At 34.6% G+C, this 6,259-nt stretch overlaps 1 long non-coding RNA gene across 1 annotated transcript in view; it reads right to left on the reverse strand.

Moving 5' to 3' along the window:
* Positions 1-4,230, reverse strand: part of LOC118019072 — a 52,468-nt gene extending 48,238 nt beyond the window's left edge. Inside the window, exon 1 of the long non-coding RNA XR_004681550.1 lies at positions 4,127-4,230. This is a non-coding gene — a long non-coding RNA (uncharacterized LOC118019072). The remainder of the gene's footprint in view (positions 1-4,126) is intronic.
* Positions 4,231-6,259: the final 2,029 nt, after the last annotated feature.

Raw genomic sequence — 6,259 nt, forward strand, 5'->3', positions numbered from 1 at the left:
TTGACCTTCATTCTGTTAATGTGGTGTGTCACATTTATTGATTTGGCATATTGAACCATCTTTGGCACCAGGTATAAACCCCACTTGATCATAGCACATGATCCTTTTAATGGACTATTAAATTCTTTTTGCTAAAATTTTGTTGAGAATTTTTGCATCTATGTTCATCAGGGGTAGTGGTCTATAATTTCCATTTCTTATATTGTCTTTGTCTGGCTGTGGTATCAGAGTAATGCTGGTCTCATAAAATGAGTCTGAAAGTGTTTCTCTTTGGGTTTTTTTGGTGGGGGGGAAGAGCTTGAGAGGCATTAATAGTAATTCATTTAATGTTTAGTAGAACTCACCAATGAAGTTACATGGTCCTGAGCTTTATGTTGGGAGATTTTTGATTACTCCTTACCTACTATTGGTATGTTCAGATTTTCTATTTCTTCATGACCCAGTCTTGATAGGTTGTATATGTCAAGGAATTTTTTAATTTCTTCTAGGTTTTTAAATTTCTTCTAATCTGTTAGCATATAATTGTTAATAGTAGTCTCTGAATATCCTTGGTATTCTGTGGCATCAGTTATAATGTCTTCTCTTTCGTTTTTGTTTTTATTTGGTTGAGTATTATCTCTTTTTTTTTCTTAGTTACTCTAGCTAAAAGTTTGTCAATTTTATCTTTTCGAAAAAAGCTCTCATCTTCACTGATTTTTTTTTCTACTGTGTTTCTAGTCTCTCTTTCATTTATTTTTGCTCTGATCTTTGTTATTTTCTTCCTTCTTACTTTGGGCTTAGTTTGTTCCTCTTTTTCTAGTTCCTTAAGGTGTAAAGTGAGGTTGTTAATTTGAGATATTTCCTTTTTCTTAATGTAAGCATTTATTGCTAATTTTTCCCGTCAGAATTGCTTTTGCTGCATCCTATAAGTTTTGGTATGCTGTGTGTCCATTTTCATTTGTTCAAGATATTTTTTTACATCCTGTTGATTCCTTCTTTCACCCATTGGTATGGTGTGAAACCACAAAGACCCTGTATAGCCAAACCAAACTTGAGAAAGACAAAGCTGGAGGCATCACACTTTCTGATTTCAAACTACATTACAAAGCTATAGTAATCAACAGTATGGTACTGGTATAAAAACAGGCATATAAGCCAATGAAATAGAATACAGAGCTCAGGGGTGCCTGAGTCTGTCAGTTGAGCTTCCAACTCTTGGTTTGGGCTCAGGTCATGATCTCAGGGTGGTGAGACTGAGCCCTGCAATCAGTCCCACATCGGGCTCTGTGCTCAGCAGGCAGTCTGCTTGAGTTTCTCTTCCTCTCCCTCAGCCCTTCCCCCACTCACTCATGCACGCCCTCTCTCTCTAAAATAAATATATAAATCTTAAAAAAAAATAAAGAGCCCAGAAATAAACCCACACATATATGGTTAATTAATCTTTGGCAAGAGTGCCAAGAACATACAACGGGGAAAGGGTAGTCTCTTTAATAGATAGTGCTTAGAAAACGATATCCACATGCAAAAGAATGAAACTGGATTCCTATCTTACAGCACTCACAAAAAATAATTAGAAATTAATTAAAGACTTAAATGTAGAACCTGAAACTATAAGACTCCTAAGAGAAATCACAAGGAAAAAGCTTCATGACATTGGTCTTGGCAATGGTTTCCTGGATATGACACCAAAAACATAAGTTAAAAAAGCAAAAATAAACAAGTAAAATTACATCAAATTAAGCAGTGTATACATAGCAAAAGAAACAGGTAACCTACAGAATGGGAGAAAATATTTGCAAACCATGTATCTGATAAGGTCAAAATATATAAGGAACTCTTACAACACAATGGCAGAAACAAAACAAAACACAAATAACCTAATTAAAAATGGGCAAAGGATCTGAATAGACATTTTTCCAAAAAGGGCATATAAATGGCCAACAGGTGTATGAAAAAGTGCTCAACAATACTAATCATCAGGGAAATGAAAATCAAAACCATAATAAGGTATTACCTCACACCTGTTATCAAAAAGAGATAACAAATGTTGGAGAAGATATGAAGAAAAGGGAGTAATTGTACATTGTTGTTGGAAATGTAAATTGGCACAGCCAATATGGAAAACAGTATGGAAGTTCTCCAAAAAATTACAAATAGAACTACTATGTGATTCAGCAATTCCACTCCTGAGTATATATCTCAAAGAAACAAAGTGTCATGAATTGATACCTATTCTCTCATTTTCATTGCAACAGTACTCACAGAAGCGAAAATAAGGAAACAACCCAAGTTTCCATCAATGGATGAATGGATTAAAGATATGGTATATTTATTCAATCATAAAAAAGAAAGAAATACTGCTATTTGTGATGACATGAATGAAACTGAAGGATATTAGGCTAATTGAAATAATCCAGAGAGAGACAAATACTCTCTGATTTCTCATATATGGAATCTTAAAAAAAAATCAAACTCATAAGAAAGAGAGTAGAATGGTGGTTGCCAGGCCTGGGGAAATGAGGAGGTGTCATTTATAGGGTACTCACTTTCAATTATAAAATGAGTAAGTTCTGGGGGTCTATGTACAGTATGGTGTCTGTAGTTAATATTGTATTTGAATATTGTATGCTTGAAAAATTTGCTAAGGGAGTGTATCTCAAGCATTCTCACCACACAAACAAATAAAAAATAAAATAAAATAACTATATTAGGTGATAAATGTGTTAAGTAACTTAATTGTGGTAATTATTCCATTTTTAAAGACAACTCAAGTCTTTTACTTTGTTCCATGTGTCCAAAACTTTGTTACTCCTGGCTTAGTTTAAGAGTGGTGATTTACTTGCCATTTGCAATGACGTGGATGGAGCTAGAGTGTATTATGCTAAACAAAATAAGTCAGTCAAAGACAAATACGTATGATTTCATTCATATGTGGAATTTAAGAAACAAAATAGATGAATGTAGGGGAAGGAAGAAAAAAAAGGGAGAGAAAGGGAGGCAAGTCATAAGAGACTATTAACTACAGAGAACAAATGGAGGATTAATGGATGGAGGAGGGTGGGGGATGAGCTAAATGGGTGATGGGTATTAAGGAGGACACTTATGATGAGCACTGGGTGTTGTATGTAAGTGATGAATCACTAAATTCTACTCCCAAAACCAATATTACACTATATGTTAACTAACTAGAATTTAAATAAAAATTTGAAAAGGGGGGAAAAAGAGTGGTGATTTAATTCAAAGCCTTAGTTCACATGATCCTGGATGAGCCCCCAAATTGTGGTCCAGATGTCATTTAGGGTTTGCTTGCCCCTTGAAAGCTAGGTAAGACTTGATAAAACTCCCAGTCCATCTTACGTTGGAAATCCAAACCATCAAGATTTCTGTTAAAGGATGGTAGGGAGGGAATGATTTAATATGCTCATGGTCATCTCACAGTGTTTCACTGACTTTTTTAACTCTCTTCCCTCTTCAGTCCCGAATTTTATTTCCTTTCCTAGAAAAAAAAATCCCCTCCTTTCTAGTACAGACTAGAAAACCATATTTACTCTTGAGGTCTTGTCTTAGAATCTCCCTCTCTATCTGCCAGTGGATTTTCAAGATATCTTCTTAAAGAGGAACATTTTACCTATGAGAGAATTCACATGCCAGATACTAAAATAATACATTTTCACCTTCTTATAACTGTCTTTTTATTTAAATTCCATAATTTGGGAAGTTATTTCTTAGCTGTAAAGTTGGCCATAGAAAGGAGGCCCTATCAAGTATTATAAATATCATCTTGTCCAACATCCTGAGACCTATAGAGGAAAATGTCTTTCCCAAGATCCCACTATTAATCAGAGCCATAATGCATCTTGAGCCTCTGGATTCTCATTCCAGCGTTCTTTCTATTACTCCATACTGCACTGATATTCCAAATAAATGCAATCATTATTTAGGCAACTCACTGAATTTTCTTCATTTAATCAAATGATAAAAATTCAAAGTACTTAAGAAGAAGATTTAAACTTATATTTTCCTTGATATTGATATTTAAATTGATAGTAACCACTCATGGACCAGATGTTCTTTGTGAGTTTACATTTAAAAACTGATTATGTATGCGTATGATTTAAATCATAGTTTAAATCATAGTTTCACTTACAAATCATAGTTCAAAATGCCACATTGTGAGCCATCTGGGTGGCTCAGTCAGCTCAGGTCTTGATCTCAGGGTCGTAAGTTCAAGCCCCATGTTGGACTCCACGTTGTGCATGAAGCCTACTTAAAAAAAAAAAAAAAAGCCACATAGTAATACAATTGCTAAATCAAATTCATCAGTACTGTGAAGTCAATTTTTATTTACATTTTTAGTTCAATATATGTAAATTCAATTTAAAAAAAATTTTAAAAAGATGTTTAAGTGGAAAGAATCCATTGAAGTAACTAAATTAAATTGGTTAGTATCTACTCAATTTATATAATTATATAATTATTTATTTATTCTTTCTAGTCAAGATAAGAAGGTTTTATTATAATAATAACTATAATTTGTTGCACATTCATTGAGGCAGACACTGTGTCCTATATACTATCCCATTTCTGTAACTTCTCAGTAAGTTAGTATTACTTAGAATAATTAACTAAGGGGCGCCTGGGTGGCTCAGTTGGTTGGGCAATTGCCTTCAGCTCGGGTCATGATCCTGGAGTCCCTGGATCGAGTCCCGCATTGTGCTCCCTGCTTGGCAGGGAGTCTGCTTCCCTCTGATCCTCCCCCCTCTCGTGTGCTCTCTCACTCTCATTCTCTCTCTCTCAAATAAATAAATAAAATATTTAAAAAAAAAAGAATAATTAACTAAGAACACTAAGGTTCAGAAAAGTTAAATAAATTCCTCCAGCCACACAACAAAGTAGAAGGTATTAAATTCAAACCCAAATCTATCCCACCCAAAACCCACACTTCTACTAATGTGAAAATTGATTATTTAATGAAGAATTACATTTTCTTTCAATTACTCATCAATTCACTCAACATATATTTATTTAAAGCCTATTTTGTGGGGTGCCTGGGTGGCTCAGTTGGTTAAGCGTCTGACTTCAGCTCAGGTCATGATCCCCGGGTCCCGGGATCGATAAAGCCCAGCATGGGCTCCCTGCTCAGCGGGGAGTCTGCTTCTCCCTCTCGCCCTCCACCCACTTGTGCTTGCTCTCTCTCTTTCTCTCTCTCTCTCTCTCTCTCTCATAAATAAATAAAATCTTGAAAAAATAATACAAAACCTATTTTGTATCAGATATCATGTTAGGTGCTAAAGATTTAGTATATCTTTAGATGTATATAGGTATTTAAATAATTATAAAGATTTGTCCTCCTAACAACATTTTATGAGCTTTTCTCAAATTATATATATTTATTAAAATAGATAACTAGAAATACTTAATGCAATAATAAACTTTGAAAATCTTTTTCTAAGCTGTCTGAGGTATTTTTCCTTTATAAGCCTTGCCAGTTCCTCATTTAAATTTTTTTTCCCCAAAATCTCTGGAATAATGAGAATGCAGTTTTGCCTGACCTGTACATGAACCCAATCTCCCAATTATATTTTCTTAGCTTTTTTGACTGTCCCTAACATATTGGTTCATACTTGCACAGTATTCATCTTTAGGCAATAAAGTCTAGGATGGGGTGACGGGAAGACTCTACCTAATTGGCAATATGTCAGCATTTTTCTGGGTGAATGTAATGATGGACTCGGCAGCAGTAAGAGCATGGGCATAACTGACCTAGCAGCATGTAAAGCACTCATGTAACACAGATGATTTAACTACATGAACAGCCAACATTCCCAGCATCAATCTTTTTTTTCCAAAATAAAGCAGTCATTTTTTAAAGTTTTAAACTCATGTATTAAAATACAGATTTGACTTTAATCATCTATCAAAGATAAGCTAAATGATACAAATCTGTTCCAAAATCGAATATGACTTCAGTTAATTTGATGGGAGATAGAAGGTCAAGAGGAGCAGAAACTTTTTTGGACCTACTTTAATTTTGCCTAAACTAGGAGATTTCAGAGAAACCCTCAATTTTGGGAATTGTCTAGGACCCACACCAGGGCCTCCATATTAGCTTGTGCACCTCCTTCCACATCAAAGACAAAATGATATAAGGTATTGTCTGAGACATGTGAGAAAAAGAGAGAATACAAAATTCTTATAGGGATAATTCTAATATACACCCAAATACCAGTGTCACCATTTTATGGTATATAAATAGGAAAAGAACAGTTGTCCCACATCT

Source organism: Mirounga leonina, unplaced genomic scaffold, assembly GCF_011800145.1.
Source record: "Mirounga leonina isolate KUSES-001 unplaced genomic scaffold, KU_Mleo_1.0 Mir_173, whole genome shotgun sequence".
Lineage (NCBI taxonomy): Eukaryota > Metazoa > Chordata > Mammalia > Carnivora > Phocidae > Mirounga > Mirounga leonina.